This window comes from Bacillus rossius (assembly GCF_032445375.1).
Source record: "Bacillus rossius redtenbacheri isolate Brsri chromosome 9 unlocalized genomic scaffold, Brsri_v3 Brsri_v3_scf9_1, whole genome shotgun sequence".
NCBI classification, from domain to species: Eukaryota; Metazoa; Arthropoda; class Insecta; order Phasmatodea; family Bacillidae; genus Bacillus; species Bacillus rossius.
Genome location: NW_026962012.1, coordinates 19,358,904 through 19,378,864, shown reverse-complemented (window position 1 = coordinate 19,378,864; position 19,961 = coordinate 19,358,904). Strand labels below are relative to the sequence as shown.

General features: G+C 40.2%; 1 long non-coding RNA gene across 1 annotated transcript in view; it reads left to right on the top strand.

The window, feature by feature from the left end:
- The first annotated feature begins 4,551 nt into the window (after nucleotides 1-4,551).
- LOC134542570 (uncharacterized) overlaps nucleotides 4,552-19,961 on the top strand; it is a 36,171-nt gene continuing 20,761 nt past the window's right edge. The window contains exon 1 of the long non-coding RNA XR_010076817.1: nucleotides 4,552-4,649. This is a non-coding gene — a long non-coding RNA (uncharacterized LOC134542570). The remainder of the gene's footprint in view (nucleotides 4,650-19,961) is intronic.

Sequence of the window (19,961 nt, the reverse complement as noted above, 5' to 3'; positions counted from 1 at the left end):
ATGTATTCAACTATTTGTGACATATATATATCAATATATCAATCACTTAGAATTTATAATTAATAATAAATGTGCTTTATAATCTTAGTCTGAGTGCTGTTTGTATTATCATATATATAAAGTTTTATATAATTTATTTATATAAAATTCATAATCATATTTCAATGGTGGTACTTTAACAAACATTTAATTTACAACAGAGCTTGTGCCGGAAATTAGGTAATTCGGCACGTTTTTTTTTTTTTTTTAGTTTTCATTATAATTTTAAATTATTTTTGGAAATCTGGTTTTTCATAATTATTGGTTAAACAAAGGTGGTTTACACTTGTTAGGCTGGTGTACTCTACTTAGTTAAACTTTGCTGCAGTAGCCCGAGGCACCTTTTCTCAGGGGCCAATCTGATCTTTTGCAAGTCTAAAGACGTCGTTAGCAGCCCGGATGACATTTCTCCCGCGTGCAGTCACGCCCGTGGGCCTGTAACTTTAATTCCCTGCATGACTAAATTTGCACACAACAGCTCTGGACGAGTTGTTACCACTTCTCAGAGACCAGCTTACAACAGCTCTTCCCGTCACGCATACGTCTTAGGTTCACTCATAGAAAGTCACATTTGGACACTAGTTCCCAGCCTCATTGCGTTTTTTGTCCACCCTCACCCCCCTACCCCCCCAGCTCCCCACCTTGGTTCTCAGAATTTGGCCCAGGATCATTGCCCTGGCGTGAACTCGCCAGGCAGTGGCCTACTTCAATGACGATTTTCCACAGAAAAAATATGTGCAGATATGGACCACCCACGACATCTAGTGGCAGAAACAGTTACTTCTGCTCTTGTCGCCAGCGAGTGGAGCTAACGCCCGCGACACCTAGTGGCGACTTTGCTAAACTCTTTCTTTCCTTCCCCTTTAGGCCGCCAGAGAGCAGCACCAGCTGCGCCATAAGGCTCTATGCTTTTTACTCGCGTCCTGTAAAAGTTGATCCTATGTAGCTTTCTGTGCCCGCTGGTAGAGAGCGCAGTGGTCGTCCCTCGATGCAACAACTGAAGGTGTAGTTGCGCCCACCTCGGTTACCTCCGGAAGTTTTCGGTCCAGAACCGAACCTTTCCCCTCTTTTCCCTAGGGCCGAGCGCCCGTTTTAATTAGGAGCTTTGTCCGCCATTACGGTGCTCAGACTTGTATCTCTTACATGGGTATGAAATTGAAAAAATATTATTTTTTGTTTTATTTCTCGGATTATGATTTCTATCTAATACCGAGTTCCCGTAATACAGCTTCTAAATTAAAGTTGCAAAAATCATGACCATTGACTGACAAAATGGAGAATAATAATAAAATCATAGTATAATCAGGCCAAGTTCGATCAAAAAATGCAATTAAAGTCAGTGGGAGCCAAATGTGGGAGAATTTAGAGATTGCAGCACTTGGAGAAATTGTAGCAGTTCAGAGGTTGCATCTGTTGGAAAATTTGGTGCGATTGGATCATTTGGGCTTTCTGAATAAAAAGGAAGTTTGGTTCTCTTGGAGAAATTGGAGCTTTTTAGCACTTGAAGCTTTGGAGCACTTGGAGTTTTTGGTGCAATTGGAGCAGTCGGAGCTGTTGGAGCAATTTAATTTTTTGGAGATTTGGAGGACTTGGAGTTGTTGAGAATTTGGACTATTGTAGCTCTTGGAGCAATTCGAGCTTTGGAGGTTTGGAGCATTTGAAGCATTGGAGATCTTGGAGGACTTGGAGCTGTTGGAACAAGCTTTTGGAACTTTGGAGCACTTGCAACTGTTGGCCAATTGTAGTAATTGTAGCTTTAGAGCCCTTGGAGCAATTGGAGCTGTTGGCCAAATGGAAACTCCTGAAGAAAATGACGCATTGGATCAATGGAAGCTTTAGAGCACTTAAAGCTATTGGAGCAATTTGAGCATTGAAGTATTGACGTTTGGAGCCAATGAACGTTGGAGCCAAAAATTGTTGAAGCATTTGGAGCATTTGGAGTTGTTTAAGCCAAAGATGGATACAATGACATTTGGAAGCAATGACTTTTGGACTCAATGGCTTTTGGAGATACATACTGTTGAAACCAAGGACTGTTAAAGCTAAAGACTTTTGGGGCCAATGACATTTGTAGCCAATGACATTTGAAGTCAAAGACAGTTTGAAGCCAAAGACAGTTAGAGCTAAAGACTGTTGGAGCCAAAGATACTTGAAACTAAAGATCTTTGAAGCCAAAAACAGTTGGGGTTAAAGATTGTTGGAGCCAAAGACATTTGGAATCATTGCATTCTAGCGCATATTGCGACCGATCGTATCCTACCGTTTTTTCCGGATCTTTTTTTTGTGTAATCAGGTTGATTGTTCTCGTGGTTAGGAGACATCTGGTCGATAGCCTGACATTGTACATGCCCTGTCCTCGTGGGCCAAAGACACTTGGTCAATACTCTTAACATTGTACAAGACCTGTTTGGTAGGTATTTCAAGTACCGAAAATTTAGATTTCCATGGTAGGCATAGTGGCAACGTATTTATTTCGTCAGTCAGGTATCTTATTTAGAGTCGTTTTTCATAGAAAAAAAGGTTAATAAACTCCTCAAAAGATAATGGGAAACAGAGTTAAAATTTTTTATTAAGTTTAAGTTACTCTTATCTCTGTTTATCGAACCAAAGGCGGAAATCGATCGAGTCATTCATTTTTTAGTGATTAATTTTTTTATGATTTTTTGGAATTTTTCCTTAATATCTAACTGAATAATTACATAATATAGGATATATGAAAATCAATATATCGTCATCGGCTTAATGGAGTCTGGTAGCAGAGGAAATTAAGCCCATTTTGGTAATTTCCGCCATATTATTTTATTAAAATTATTTTTTTCTTAAATTTAAAATTCTGATTTGGTTAAGTATCTAACCAAGGATAAGATGAATTTTGTAATTTTTCCCGAATTTCTAGCTAATTATTTATGAATTTCCAGGATAGCTTCCGTATGACAAGATGTCAGGTGTCACAGTAATAAATGATTACTGCATCCTAGCGGGTAAAAATTAAACTAATGTGGCGGTAGCGCACTCGGAGAAGAAAACAAGTTAGCAGCTGTCAGTAGACTAGCTGGCGATATATATACATTTGCATTGGTGGTGGAAGTTCAGTCTGCGAGTGGCTTCCATGGAATAAGAATCCATTGCCATTTTTAATCAAATGACCTGGCCGGTTTCAAACCGAAGACTCCATAATGATTTTTTGATTAAAATTTAATCAAATATTTTTTTTAATTTTTAATATTTTCCCTGTATAATAATTACAGATTTTCATTAGGTATGGTGTACCATTTTCAAATATGTAGACATTTTTATATTCAAATTATAATATTTAATTTTTTTAAATTTATTTTACCTGGTTTTCTTACATAAAATTACATATTTTAAAAATGGCAGCGACAACATAAAGTGCAACGTTTTAAAATCCAAGATGGCGGGTGTGACGTAAGAAATTATTTTTTCTTATTTAAATAAAAAGTTATTATTTTCCTATTAATTAATTACATGTTTACTCTCGCCATGAATCTAACCGAGAACTTGTATTGATGAAGTAACTAAAATTTTGATGTAAGCTTTATATATATATATATATATATATATATGGAACTTTTTGGTCTGAAATTAAAGATTTCATTTTTTCGGTCAAGGTCAATATCAAAGTTTCCCTCAAATGCTTAATGGAAGCTTGTCATGGGGGATTTAAGCCTCAATGGGGATTTTGGGTTCATTCAAATGCAAAAGACTTTTGAGGCAATCTGAATTTCGAATTGTGGAATTTTTGAGGAATAAAACGTAGAATTTTCCGCAAAAAAAATGAATTTTCCCCTTGAAATAGGACATTTCTAGGAACTTTTGAGTCATTTGCGTCATTTTGGAGTAATTTTGAATCCCAGATGCCCCCGTGATGTGATCGGAGACGCAGGTTCCAAGGCAGCAGACACCCCCCCCCCCCCCCCCGACTCCGAGTCCCGGACCGGCTATTGCATACTACTACAGTTCATCATTTCAGGTGAATATCTTTACTTAGAATGTGGCGAGCTAAGTACTTTATTTATAATTTGTTTTCTGCTGAAGTGTTTTCCATTTTCGAGCCGTCATAAAATCTTTCGTAACTGTCGTTAACACAACATATTTATCTGTGTTTTCTCTTTCTTTTATAGTTGAGACGCATGACTTAGTTCTAAGACAGATGGACGTTTATATTGTCGTAATAGTTTTTATCAGACTGTTGCCAAGTTTTGAGCACCTTGGCACCCTTTTGGTTTGTTTGCTATGTCTGTGTCTCCCTACGTGCCTGAGCAGGCAGCTCCCTCACATTTCAGAATACACCTCCACGTCTGTGCGACCTTCAGGAGTCCCAACCTATCTATCCGGCACTATTGTTGTGACGTCAAGCGCTCGTCTATCTCCTCACCCCGCTGTGCGGGCACTGTGTGTCATGTCCTAGCAGATGCGATAACTTCCTGCCCCCCCCCCCCTGACAGGTCGTGACCTTGAACCACCCGCTGGGCTGGGCTGGGTGACCTTGCGCTGAAGCTATCGCCAGCCAGGCCACTTGCTGCAAGCCACCGCGCACTCGACTGCTGCTCCTTCACGTAGCTCAGTGGCCTCACCTTCCCGCTGACCAGGTATTTATTACACGAGCCTTCTCAGGCACTTGCTGGGGTCAGTAGCCTGAGTGTGTATATGTTCACTGTACTATTTTAAAACTCTACAGTATTAAGAGTGTTTCATGTTCTATTGAGTATTGTGTGTGAATTCACATTTTTTCTTTCAGTATTATAAAACTCAGCTGACGATTCCCGAGACACTTAATCTCACATGCAGATACACATAATATTAATTTATAATAATAACATATGTTAGGTAGGTACTTGCAGGGCCGGTGCAAGGTAAATTGGCGCCCTAGGCGAAAAACCTTAAGCCCCCCCCCCCCATCCCCCCGCCGGACACTCCAAAAAATGTTTTCCTTGCCTCAAAATACATCATGTAAGCCTATAGCCCAGGAATTTTAGGCTCAAAAATACCCTAACCCAGAAAAAAATATTATAAAGCTGCAAATTTGGTCATTAGTACTATTCACCTTCCTGAACAACATACTGAATTTCCCCTATTCTCCCGTGCCGGCGTCCATGTTTTTTTCGGGCAAGAATGTCTTAAGTCGCAAAAATCGACACACAGGCGAAATTGTCCCTTCAGAAATTAAACCCAAGAATAAATACTCTTCTATATATATTTTATTTCATCATAAGATCATACTGAATAGCTGTAAATTTTCAATTAGTAAATTAAATACATTTTCAGCATTTTTAAAGCGATTATCTTTCAAGAATTTCTTGAAAAATTAGCAAAGTTACAAATCAACTGACTCAGAGAGTATAAATTAAGCCAGATAGCTAAAAAGTGGTTTCTACAATCGATATTTGCTACAGTTTTCTTTTTCCAATTGTGTATTATTCATTTTCATGGGATGGTTTGTTTAGGAGATACGGCCACCTAAACAATAGCGCGCGTCGTGTAATCACGAGTTCTGGCACGAGTCACCACCAGCAGTTGTCTAGACGCATTGTATTTCAGTACTTGCATACGTGTCTGTTGTCTCTGTCGATCGATTACATACAGTCGACTGATCGGTGACTGGCTCCTCAAATAAATGTTCAGTCTTTCTCCGGACGTGTCAGAAGTGAAGTTGCGTATTTACTGGTGCTTTGGAATGAGTTATTTATTTCTTAATGTGAGTTTGTGGTTAGAAATGAAATATTAGTTGAAATTGCTACTCAATCTGAGTGTTTGATTTGTAAAAATCACTGGAACCTGGTCAAGAAGAAATAACTACAGTAACAAGAGGATTGTTGGGACTCGTTAAAGCCAGTGAACAAAGGGCTGATGGAAACGTCCTTTTCTTACGGTCTCTCGTGGAGACTGGGTCGTCACTAAAGTTGCACGAACAATGCAGGTACGGTAATTTATTACAATTTTAACCTAGCATTGTGTTGAACTTATATTACTTTTGTGGTGTCAATAGTGAGGTATGTACCACAACGGCATTACGTTGGATACGCATTTGGGAGGACTCAGGTTCGATACCCGGTTGAGCCATTGTGATTTTGGTTTTCCATGGTTTCATTAAATCACTCTAGGCAAATACTGGTAAAGACCATGGCTGACTACTTTCCTATTTCCTGATGAATAGTGTTCCTCTTTAGGCCTTGCGGTTGTTCGGTAATCACTCAAAACATAAAAAAACTAATTATTATGTTCAATAAATGAAAACTTTTCCATTATCTAAATATTATTTTGTTTTATACTACAATGCATTAATATTTATAAGGTATTCTACTAATTTATAATGCTGAAGCATTCTAATTTTGAAAGTACAACAATGTGATGTCAACAATGTGATGTCAAAGTTATGATTATTATATAAAATACAGCTGTGGGAGATGCAAAGCTCAAAACCAAGAATCAATGACAATTAACAGACAGCTTCATCCACCATCAGCAGACATCATAGCCGTCAGAGGCAAACTTCAAGTTCACAGTTACAAAAAGTCAACATTGCCAGGACTTAAGGGCATTAGCATTCGCGAGCTAGCCACTGTGTCTGATGCTACAGCTCGGTCTGTGAAAAATGCTATTGCAAAAGATGTACTTTGGACCTCTGCTAGATGGTTAGAAGAGTTTTAAGCATCATCTTGGAATGGTTTTATGCGTAGCTGTATACACACAGGGGAAATTAGTTGGTGCGTCACTGCAGTCGAGGCAGTGCCATTTATAAATTTAGAGCGATCAAATCACAGTATTATTTATACTGCACTTATTTTTGCAGCTGAGGAGTGTAAACGCCACAATCAGGGTAGCTGTATTGTTACTTTTGATCAGCCACTTTATGCGAAGGCATCAGAAATTATCGCAGCTGCACCTCTTGGGGAACTGGATAGTGTAACTCTTCGGCTTGGTGGATTCCATCTCCTCGTCAGTTACGTGGGCTCTGTTGGATTCATAATGTCTGGGAGTGGCATATAAGAGCTGTTGATGCAAGTTTATGCTAAATCTTCAGTAACACACATGATTTCAGGCCATGCATTTTCTAGAGCTGTGCGAGCACACATGTTAACTTCCCAGGCCCTGATTACTATGATACTAGGAATGGAAAATTGCTTTTCGTTTTATCAAGAAGAATTACACAAACTCTTTCTTGAAGTTATAAGTGGTGAGAAAATGATTCCAGATGCTGTGGAGTCACCTTTGCTAGTCAGTTTTCTAGCTTCATTTGAAAGAAAGTGCACAGCATTGTCTGAACAAAGTCGTACTGGCAAGTCATGGGTGCAGAACCTGTGGCAGGTGGACATATTACGCCTTTTTATTAGAGCTGAAAGGTCTGGTGATTGGGAACTCCATTTACAGTGTGTGCAGTCAATGTTGCCATACCTGCATGCTGTTGGACACTTTCACTATGCAAAATCAGCTCACCTATATGTCCAGCAGATGGAGGAACTTCCATCTCGAATGCCGCCAAATGGGTACAACAAATTTACATCACAAAGTTTCTTTACTGTACAAAGAAAGGACGAGTTCTGGGGAGGCGTATGGACGGACTTGTCGATAGAGCAGGATCTCATGCGTGCGCTCAAAACTCAAGGGGGCCTTACAAGAGGACGTGGAATAACAGAAAGTACACTTGCATATTTTGTAGCTGCTTTTCCTGTATGCTTGAAGTTATGCATTGCCTTGGAGGAGCTTTCTGGCATCAAAGCTGGATCATCTGAACAGCATGTTGAGTTAAGGGATTCACGCAAAACCAGAGATGCTCGTGATGTTGCTGTACTACTGTCTTGACTTAAGCAACACTCTCCTTGGAATGCAGACTGCTTGCGATCACTTGCATCTGGTGTTGTAGGAGATGATAGTATTAACTGTGATCAAGCAGAATATGTTGGTTTGGGTGCTATAAAACGTACAATAGGCTCGACATTTGGTGAAGTTAAACTTACACATAAAAACAGAGTCATGCCTCTCTCAGCAGTGTCTCGAAGCATTTTGATACGTGATGATGTTGTAGAGGTAAATTCTCACCAGCTCTTTATGCGGATAGTGTGTGTCATGAAGACTGAGAATGATCTCAAACACTATCTCAGTTATGAACTTTCTCCAAGACCTCCAGCTCTTTTTGATGAAGTGGGAATGCGTAAAACAGTGAAATCAGCTTTTTTACAGTTTTTCTCCTACACAACACCTGAGGAAAACTCCACAAACGACCCAAGAAGAATAGTAATTGATGGTGGTCATCTACTTCATGCTCTGGTTTGGTCACGTCCTGCTACATATGGCCAAATAGTGGATGCATACTTACAATTTGTGCAGAAACATTATAGAGCATCTGTGACTGTTGTATTTGATGGCTACAATGTTCTGTCTACAAAATCACAAGAACATATTCGGCGTGCTTCTAAAAGGACATCTGCTGAATTTATGTTTGACATGAACACATTTGCGAGCACAGCACAAGCTGATTTCCTAAGTAACCATCACAACAAGGAACGACTGATCACCTTGTTGGCCCACCATTCCGAAACAGCAGGAATCAAAGTGTGCAATTCTGAGGGCGATGCTGATACTCTTATTGTGAATAAAGCGCTTGAGCTGGTTTCATTGGGAAACAATGTCACAGTTGTTGCATCTGACACAGACATTGTAGTCATGCTGTAAGCCCGCGCCACTGATGTCATGGACTTAAGAGTCCTTAGTCCAGGTATGAATACAAAATGTGACAAAGTGTGTCATGTGAAGGAAATTCAAGAACATATCGGAAAGAGCAAAGATAATTTCCTCTTCTGTCATGCAGTTACGGGTTGTGACACAACATCTGCTTTCTTTGGCAAAGGTAAAAAAAAAGCATGGAAAATTCTCCAGAGACCTGACATGGTCTATGTTGCACAAGTGTTCAACAGTCCAGAGTCTACGATAGAGGAGGTTTGTGCTGCTGTAGAGAAATTCGTCATAGCTCTGTACGGTAGGGAAAAAATCACCAGTTTGGATGAACTCAGAGTAATTCAGTATACACGCTCCATCGCTAAGCAGTCTGTTACGGCAGCCTTTGAACTAGCGACATTGCCACCAACAAGTGTAGTATGTGCAGAACATTCACTGCTGACACATCAGGTAATTCTTTTCAACTATACACTGAGAATGTAACTGAATGTATATAATATCGAAAAATTAAATAATAAAACTTGTTTATTTGCCCTAGGTTCAGCAGTGGTATGATAACGTATCCCTTAATTCAGTCAACTGGGGGTGGCAACTGGCTGGAGGATACTTGGTTCCAATACTGACTAGCAGGGCACCTGCACCTGATTCTTTGTTGCGCCTGATTTCCTGTGGCTGTAAGACAGACTATGGCTACATATGTGAATGCAGGCGTGCTGGATTGGCCTGCTCGATGATGTGTGGACATTGTAGAGGAGGAAGCTGCATGAATATAGAAATTCAAGATTTTCATGGAAGTGGCGACGAAGATGACCCAGAAGAAGCTACTTTATAAGTAATTATGTCTAATTCATGAACCAAATAAATTGCTTTCCTTTTTTTTAGTTTATAATTCATAATGAAAGAGTTGTAGAAAAGATTGCAAACATTACTACTATGCATATAATTAAGAGATGGTTTTATTAACATAGAAAACCGTATTTTAGTTTTAATAAAATAAATTAATTTTAGTAAATGCTGTGCTAAAAAATATATTACCATAGGCCTAACATAAGTTATTTATTTTGAAATATATTAAAACAAAACTGAATTAGGAATCGAAATAGTGTTGTTTCAGTTTAGGTGTCGCATAACATAACAGTCCAAATCATTTATATAAATTATGTATACATGATTAACATACTTATAATATGCGTTTAACTGAATGGTACTTGAATATTAACTAGCTTACACTTACATAGATTCTGTAGACTCGCAATTGCACTTGACGATGCACGCCAGTGTATGTGATTACACGACGCGCGCTATTGTTTAGACGGCCGTATCTCCTAAAAAAAAACCATCCCATGAGAATAAATAATACACCATTGGAAAAAGAAAACTGTAGCAAATATCGATTGTAGAAACCATGTTTTAGCTATCTGGCTTAATTTATGCTCTCTGAGTCAGTTGATTTGCAACTTTGCTAATTTTTCAAGAAATTCTTGAAAGATAATCGCTTTAAAAATGCTGAAAATGTATTTCATTTACTAATTGAAAATTTACAGCTATTTATTATGATCTTACGATGAAATAAAATATATATAGAAGAGTATTTATTTTTGGGTTTAATTTCTGAAGGGTCAATTTTGCAGGTGTGTCGATTTTTGCGACTTAAGACATTCTTACCCGAAAAAAAAACATGGACGCCGGCACGGGAGAATAGGGGAAAATCAGTATGTTGTTCAGGAAGGTGAATAGTACTAATGACCAAATTTGCAGCTTTATAATATTTTTTTCCGGGTTAAACTCTAAAATTCCTGGGCTACTTTTTTTTTTTTTCAACAATCAAATGTAAGCAGGCTTGTGTTTTTTTTTGTTTTTTTTTTTTACTTATTACAAATCATAGACAGGTCACCGTGGACTTTAAATAATTACTTATATCAGTATAAACATTCCAAACTGTTACAAAAAACCATTTTCATCTAGTTTCAATAATCGTTAAACATGTTATATCAGCTGTTATGTGTCGTGCTGCGCCGCCCCCAGCTACTTGGCGCCCTAGGCGGTTGCCTGGTTCGCCTGTATGGACGCGCCGGCCCTGGGTACTTGTATTTTTTAACTTGAAGTAATGATAGCAGCACCTGTTGGAAGCTGAGATGCTCTTTTTTAGTTTTTATCATGATTACCCCTGAAATTCTTTTTGGAAGATAAGCTCGTTTACAAGTACCAAGTACCCCAATCACCCTGTTTAAGTAATTAAAAAAATTATTGTAAAACATGATTACAAAATCAAAAAACTAAACAAGAAAAAAAAATAATTATACCAGAACACTAAACATTTCCTTTGTTTTTTCGTCAACATTTCCAAAGTTTAAATAGGCAAGAACATAGTAAAAGACTAAAAGGAAAGTTAAGTAAGCCAAAAATTAGAGTATTACAAAACACTAAAATATAATATTATGGACAAATAAAAAAAACATTTATAGACAAACATTAACCTGGAGGCACCAAATTTCAGTGACCAACAATGCTTCAGCATCAACAAAATATATGAATTATCCAAACTATGAAATAGGCTAATTCAAAGTCCAAACAAACTAAGCAAAAATTTATCACTGCCTGCAAATATAACTTGTCATTAGGACTTAATTTTTTTACATCGCTCATGAGAAACTTGTGCGTTTTGGTCATTTTTTTGTGGGTTGCTCATGTCTTTGAAAAGGACGGTAACTGGACCTAAACACTTACATACCTTATAAAGGCCCCATTGGCAAATTGTAGTTTAGCTGATATGATACAGCTTCACGGCTCCGAGGAAACTGACGACACACTACCAGGTCTCCTACAGCCATGTTAGCCTCACTCCTCCCTTGTTACATTGTTGGGATTCTTTCAGATTCACTGTGGCTTCCTTTCAACACTACTTTGAAATCCAGGGACCAGATATTTCCAGAGCTTCCAGTTGGATCCACCAAACATTTAAAAGGGGAAGGGGCAACTCCTTCCCTAAAGAATAATAGCGCAGGTAGTATGCACTCGGTCATCTTGTGCTCAGCCATATTCAACACCATATTCAAGAAACCCACTTATTCATCCCAACCTGGTTGATTCTTTGAGTTGAATATGGTAAGGGCCGTTTTAACATTTATGTTGACCCTCTCCACTAGTTTGGGCAATGATAATAGGGGCTTGCATCTAAAAAAAAAAAAAAACCAATTCCTGGATGCATTTACTACAAAAATACATCGCATTATCAGAAACCAGCATCTCTGGCCCTCTAAATATTTGCCACACATGGGTGACAATAGCTTGAACAATTATGCTTGCTGGCCATGTCCTTAAGAGTTAGATAAAGTCTAATTTATTGAAACCAACAATCAGAATGAGCAGACAATTAAATCCAGAATGCAAATTCGGAAGGAGTCAGAAAAAGGAAAAAAAAAAAAATGGGTGCGTGTACTTATGTACGCGCGTGAGAAGTTATACTTCTTTGGCATCTTTAAAAATAGTTTTTAATTGCATGCAAATAATTAATTACAATAAAATAATATAAAGGCTGGAAAAATATAGTCAACAAAGTCAATATAGTTCAGTTTAAATTTGAAAATTTAAATAAATAAAATTAAAAGAATAATAAATATATCACGGATTTTACTACAGCCATAGAAAAGCCCTAACAAGTAGGAAAAAGAACGTTTGCCGGTAGTTCTGAAATTAGTTGCTAAGTTAAGTTCATTCCAATAACAATTTATTGACAAACTCAGTAAGACAAACAAGTATTTCATTGATTCTCAAACTGACATAAAACGTAAATAAGTCGGGTTCTTGTGGAGTCTAACTGCTGATACAAGATCCCACTATAACACAAGACATATGCATTAACTCTCTGTGATGGATTCTTGAACAAGTAAAAAAAAACGAAACAATAGCCTTAATTCTGTCGAGCCGTGAGCTCGTCACCGCTTACGACCGATACGCCGTCAAGCTAAACTGCTACGGCTAGAAAACATACAATGTCACACTGAACATTCATAATCTTAATATTACTCAATATTACTCGTAACATAAATTCAGATCGTTAATACAAGCGGTTACAATTATTTACACTCAACCATTGGTGTAACATAGTCTCTGTTTATGCGTTCTGTTTTCTGTTACTCTTCCGCCGCTACCAAGTGAAGCTCTCTACACATCGCCGCAGTACCGCATAAGTTCTTATCCTGCTAGCTGTATCTTGTGTTTGCAAATAGTCATGGCATACGTACTATCTTCGGGTCGTTATGCCTACAATTCTTCGTTACCGTTGGTAGAGTTAAAGTCCATACAGTGTTGTAAACTGGTTGTGATAGTGTCGTGATATTTTCGTGATAGTGTCACGACACCCGCTTGTTCAGCCCTCACGGAAGTTGCTAACGCACGCCCTCTTGCCCTTTTACTTAATGTCAACTCGGAAAGATTTTATGCCAAATACAGCGACGCTTCCACATGAACTGTCCATATCCTGGCTTACAACTCGGAGAGGTCTCACCCAGTCGAAGTCTTCTCGGTCCTCGGGCGGCAGCAACTCCGCGGCGGTTGACGGTGTAGGCCGGCGAGCTGTGTCTTTTTTTGTTTTTTTTTAAGGTTTGACAAGTCAAGTATGACCTTTTGAGCAAGATACTCACTCGTGTAAATTACACGATCCCACCACCAACAGTTGGGTTCAAACGCTCCAGCTCTTGGAGCTCTTTCGTAAACACTGCTACGAGCGGGGAAAATAAAGCAAAAAATTAAAATAAGGTATTACCAGCAAAGGTATAAGATGCTGGGAAAAAATGGAAAACCCAGCCGCAGCCATGGTGGAGGGGCAGCAAAAGTAAACAACAGGACGTTTCGCTAACAAAAGAAAGAAAGTGGCACGGGGCAAAAGAAGAACCGGTGCTGATGAACAGGTAGCGCGGTCAGCAAGAAGCCACGAGGAAAAGAATCTTCACGTTAGAAGGGAGCAGGCAAAGTCATGCCAATGTGAGGAGGACAGGCCGTGGTTCTTCACTAAGGTCAAGGGGGATCTTGCAGCAGAAAATCACGAATGCGGCGATGAGCACGGGGTGCCGCGACGTCATAATCGCCGATGGCCGCAATCAGCGGGTTGGTATGCCCGCGGATCTTCCGGAAGAAAGAGGCAGCCAGCAGTCTGACCCGCTCCTGCGGGGAGGGCACATTCCCCAGTCGGTAGAGAAGGCGGACTGCAGTATGTAGAGGCCAGCCGAGGACGGTGCGGAGTCCGCGGTTGTAGCCGGAGTAAACGGGCCGCTTACAGTACTCCGGCACGTACGCCCAGACGACGGCGCAGTACATCAAGATGGGCAGGATGAGTGACTCCCACAGCCGGAGACGGGTATCTTGGTCCAGAGGGCAAGCGCCGCAGCAGAGGAGAGGTCAGGCAGCGAAGACATCGTAGTCGAAGCCGCCTCAGGTCCAGGCAGCACAACACCAAGCGGCGCAGCAGCCGGAACAGCGAGACCAGCAGGCAAGGCAGAGACAAAATCCTCTAGTGGCGACGAGGACAGAAGGAAAGGGGCGGCCGACTGGCTTGGGTAAGAGAGACTCGGGTCAGGGAGACCGTGCGACTCGGCAGAAGGGTGCGGAGCAGTCACCGAGAGCGACAGGAAAGGAGACTGGTCGGAAACAGTAGAGGACCTGGTGGACGGCTGAGAGAGAGACGCAGCAGCAGACATGCGCGTGGAGCAGACAGTGGTCGTGTAAGTGCTCGTTGTCAGTGTAGTCGTGGGCGACGAGGCCGGCACTGGCAGGTCCCCCGCTGCAGATGATGGCAACACGGAGACGTGATGCGGGCCAGGGGCAGCACTCTTCACACCCTGGGAAAGGGCAGCACCATCCGATTCATCCAGGGACGACGAGGAAGCTGCACGGGAAAGGTCGGGCGAGCTGCACGACGTGCGGCTGGAGTGAGACCGCGACGGCGGCTGCAACGACATCGGGCGAGTGGGGACGCCGCCACAGCCAGCCGCATCGAACTGGTCGGAGGTGGAGGGCGCCTGAGGACGCCTGTGTCCTCTCCCACGGCGCGCAGCGGCGGACTTCGCAGACCCAGCATCGGAGCCTGGACTGGCAGCATCGTCAGCAAGTGCCGCACATTGATTGCTTGTGGGCAGCAAAAAGGACGGCGCAGAGTCCGGGAAGGACTCGGCCGGATGAGCAGCATGCGGTTGCCTCCGGAATGGGCGATCAGCCATAGTTGAAGTACAAAACACAGCCGAAAATAACGAACAGCAATAGGTGGCACAGACAGCAGGCGACAGAAAACGCAATCAGCAACAGACACAATAGAGCAAAAAACAACAAGAGACCACAACAGGAACTAGCGCAGAACAGACAGCAAAAACAGGAGCACGAAACAAAAGAAGCGAACAGCAGAACAGAAAAATTATACAAACTCGCAACATAAGTAAAGCACAGGCAGCACAATGCACAGCAAAAGAAAAGAAACCATACGGCGCTAAACAACAAGGGACTGTACAAGTGAGGCTAAAGTAAGCAACACCTAGATAGTAACATACATAACACACTAACTCGCATGTAGAAGTAGCAGCAGGAGGAGAATGACATCAGCGACGAAAAATCGGAGTCAAAGCGGAAAACCAACAAAAACGAAAAGACGAAGCGCAAGTGACATCGCAAACAGCAAAAGGACTGGCACACCACACAGACAAACAGCGAAAACAGCGAGAAGCAGAGACGACCAGCATAGGAACAGCAAACAGCAGTCGTAGATCCAGGATGCCAGCGAGGGTGAAGTAGTTGAGCAGCAGCACGATATGCGGCAGCACGGCGCGCGGCCGATGCTGCCACCCAGTGGAGACGACGTGAGCTCGACGGGGACGGCGATTGGAGTTTGCGCCCGGCGACACCCTACTACAGCTACACGCACAAGTTCCCTAACTATGCTACGACGTTCACGAAGGCGGCGAGCGGTGTCCGGGCAGCGCGGCGGCCTGCCTCGGTGAAGTCCCAGTTGTTCTGCTCCTCGGTTGACTTGGCGCATGCCCTTTTATACTCGCAGGCTTCCCAGACGAGCTGGAAGGCTCGGGGGAAGCCAGCCCAACTGCCGAGCGCAGCCGACTGCGCACGAACTCGCCCGACGACGGCAGGCCTCCTGCCGCGGCGTTTGAGCACCCGCGCGCTCGCTGTTGCGCGGGTGGTATTCAGTGTAAGGTTAGGGGCATGTGTACATAGGTACACACGTTACAAATATATGACATAATTTGTACTAAATATTATAAGATTCTTAATTTTAGATATTTATTATTGATTATTTTAATATTTTAAAAGAAAATAAATAAATTTAATAATAAATATTAAAAAATTTAATGTTATTTATTTATTTTTTCAATATTGAATATTTTTTTAATTTTAAAATTCACTTTTCATTTTTATCAAAAGGTTTTCATTAAATTTTTTCATTTTTTATAAATAATTATTATTTATACAATTTAACAATAAATATAAAAAATAAAATTTTAATTTGATATTCGATTTTAATTTTTATCACAAATTTTTTATTAAATGTTTTATTAAATTTATTTCTTTATTTTTTAAATATTAAATAACAAATAATACATATTTAACATTAACAATTTAATAATATTTAGTATTATTATTATATTAAATAATAATATTTTAATTTATATCAATAAATAATACATTCGGATAGTTAAATAGTAAAAAATATTAATAAAAATAATAAATTAAATCACTACTGAATATAATTTATTAGCACATATGGTATATAATTCGCACTTGTATGAAACTAAAACAAGTGTTGTGAATGTAGAAACTAGAAACATGTGGATAAATATTATAAATATGAAAACAGTGATCATAGGCGACGAGTGTGCCAATATGCGCGACTAATATAGGTTCTATTTCTATTTTGTTGGTAGCTTTTTTTCGAGACTTAATGAACGGGTTAGCGGGCAGCTTCAACCTGTTAATTTTGTGTTACAGTGATGCGCGCGAATATTAAAATTTCACTCTCAGCATTTTTTTCATAACGCGCCTAAAGAAGTTTAACTTAAAAAAATCCTGGGCCTGCTAGGCAAACTACCGAATATTGTCCTACATAATTACTAAGTGGCTGTTTAGCCAGCTGACGTTCGGGACATCTCTTGATGTACTCTCCGACCTCCTCTTAACACCGTCTCACGCAGTTCCTCCGGAATACAGGCCCTTTACCTCTCTCCCTCTTTCTTATATTACAATACACCATCCTGCATTAATTAATTACCAAAAGGCTTACTGTTAAGGTTTCCGATTATTTTCAGCACTACGGGTTCTTGACTTTGCAACAAATTTAAATCCTTATATGCAGGAAGAAATTCGCACATCATGTTACATGTTTCCACTCCTTCTTGGCTATGGTCCTGACTACTACCAATTATTTCAGGTAAAACGTCCTGGATAAAGCATCTGCACTGTGTTGTATTTTCCTTTCTTGTGTTTTAGGTAAAGTTTGAACCACGTCAGGGTATTTTCCAACTCCCCATTTTTTCTAGTTGTTTTGGGTGTGAGAACATTCAATTCAATGCTTGATTTTAGGTACCCAAGTTAAAGCTTTTATGTTCAAAGAAGCTATCAAACCTCTCTAGCGTAAAAATACACACCAAATCCTCTTTCTCGTAGGTCCTGTAGTGTTCATGTTTGTTTAGCTTTCGACTGACGAACAAGACCTATTTTAAACTATTCCCTGCATCTTGCAACAACACTGCACAAATGCTAGACTGGATGTATCCACCTAAACTGTGAACTTCTTCTCAATGTTGGGAAGTATTAGCACCAGGCTATGTGAAATGGCATATTTAAGTTTTTTATGGACATGGCCAGCAAATTCTGTAACACTGCCCTTACATGTATTAAGTGTATATCAAAATTTTCTGAAAAAATACAGATGTCCTCCAAAACGTTCATTACAAATTAATACTGTAGATTTCCTAGAATCTTTCCCAGAACCCGGGACAAACTCTGGGCACCAAAATTGACCCTGAATGGAACACACCACTCGAAGTGGCCCCAAGGGGTCACGCAGCCAGTGTAGGTACTTGCGACTTTCAGGGACCAACACGAATTGGTGAAAGGCCACGTTAAGGTCGAGTACAATGAAGAATTTTGCCTTGCCTATATATTGTATAACTGTCTCTACTTTGAAGATTGGAATTGGATCCAGCTTTATTTTATTAATTAAAAAACATTAATCTAATACCAGCCTAAATTTACCCGCCAATTTCTTGCATACTAAGAAGACAGGAGATGCATCTGGAGATTTGGACTCTGTAATAATCCGATCTTCATAAATCTTTTGAATAATTTCCCTAAATGCTTTCAATTTGGGCGGAAAACACTTGTAGGGGACACATTTTATGGGTTTCTCATCCGTGACTTGTATCATGTATGGCATCAGACTGCACTTCCCAATCTTGGTAGTAATGAAATCACCAAAATCCTCGATTACAGCTTGTACCTCTCTGTGCTGTTTCTCTGTCCTCCTGAATACCTCCGCAATATACCTTCCTTCTGGATCCTGGCTTAAGGTACCAGAAACTCTGGGTTAAACTGGGAATACAGTTCTTTATTCTTGCAGTCAATGACCGCGTGTCTCCGCATAAGAAAGTCTAACCCTAGTACCAACTCATTCACCAATTGTGGTACAACCCAAAACCTGTTGCTCCACAAAAATTTACTCACTTCAAAATGTAGTTTCGCACTAATAATCACTTTACAATGCTTACTATCAGCCATCCTAACATCCATGGCAGGTTCAGTATGCAAAACCCTTTTCAACTTTGGTCTTGTTTTCATGAGCTCACTCAACTAATCCTGCCGTACAAAACAACTGGCTCCGGTACCTACCAAGGTTCTGTAGCATTTTTCACCTATCATTACCAGAACCCATAGATTCATCTCAGCCTTAGCTACCACCAAAGTGTGCGTTTTGTGAAACTGCGGATTAATTCATTTTCGTTTCCTCCAATATTTTCCACTTTGATTCACCCTCTTCCCACAATAATTACATTCAATAAGATGCAGATTGGAACAAATCGACCCTGGTATTTCTGCTTCCAACATTGATTACAAATTCCTTACCTTAACTCCAGACAACTATCCCTATAATGTCCTGACTTATGACATTTAAAGAAAACTCCCTTGCCCTTAGATGGTCCCATATCTGTCTAAATTCTCTGCTTCCCTCTCGCTCTAAACCTGCCTTATGATCCCATTGCCCCATGATAAAATATTTGGAAGTATAACAATAATTGTCCACTTCTACTGCCCCTTCCATTAAGCCTTGCATGTTCATGGGCTTGCTAACAAAGGTTCACTCCTTTATAGTTGGAGGATTCATAGTTTCCAACAAAAAAGAAATTAGATTCTGATGAACTAAGCTCACCATCAAATTATAAGCCTATTTCTTAACTTGTTGTACAAACTCCACTAATGTTTCCTGCTCACTCTGAAAATGATTAACATATCAATGAACTATATCATCTAATAACATCCTAGGACAAACGTTCCTCCTAATTGCCTTTTTTACTCTTTCTCAAGTTTTCTCCTCCTGTAGGCAGTTCACCAAAACATCCAAGACCACCCTTGAACATTTATTAGTCAGGCACTGGAATAAATCACACTCATTTCCAAAAAAAAATGTTTACTTGTTGCAGCTTATCCACTGCTAAAAAATTTAAATAACCTCAGTGGATTCACTGCTATGCAATAATTTGATATTCTGTAAAATTTCTACAGCCATCATATACCTCACAGGAATAAACAAGCTATTTTGTTCTTGACCCAGAATACTAATGTTCCCCCTAATCACATTCGTGTTCGCCTGGCTTCCCCTATTAGTATTAGGATTCGCATCTGCCTCGCTCCCCGTATATAACTCATCCTGACTTTTAAGATGGGTCGATAATTACTTTCTTAACACATCCATGGTGTCTTGTTCATCACACTCTACTGCAGCCCACATGCTTGTGAGCAACTCCTCCTTGCTCAGCATGTACAATAATGACATTTCCATACTAATCAGTATAATCCAAGCAGTGATAAAGCCTAAACAAATTAATAGCCCAGCAGAGTTGCGCAGATTGCTGTATTGGCCTCCCTTCTCAGAGCTCTGTCAACACAGATACTCCCGCCATTGGCCTGTTATTAAGTTTAAAAGATGGTAACAGTGTTCCAACCATAGAAATTTC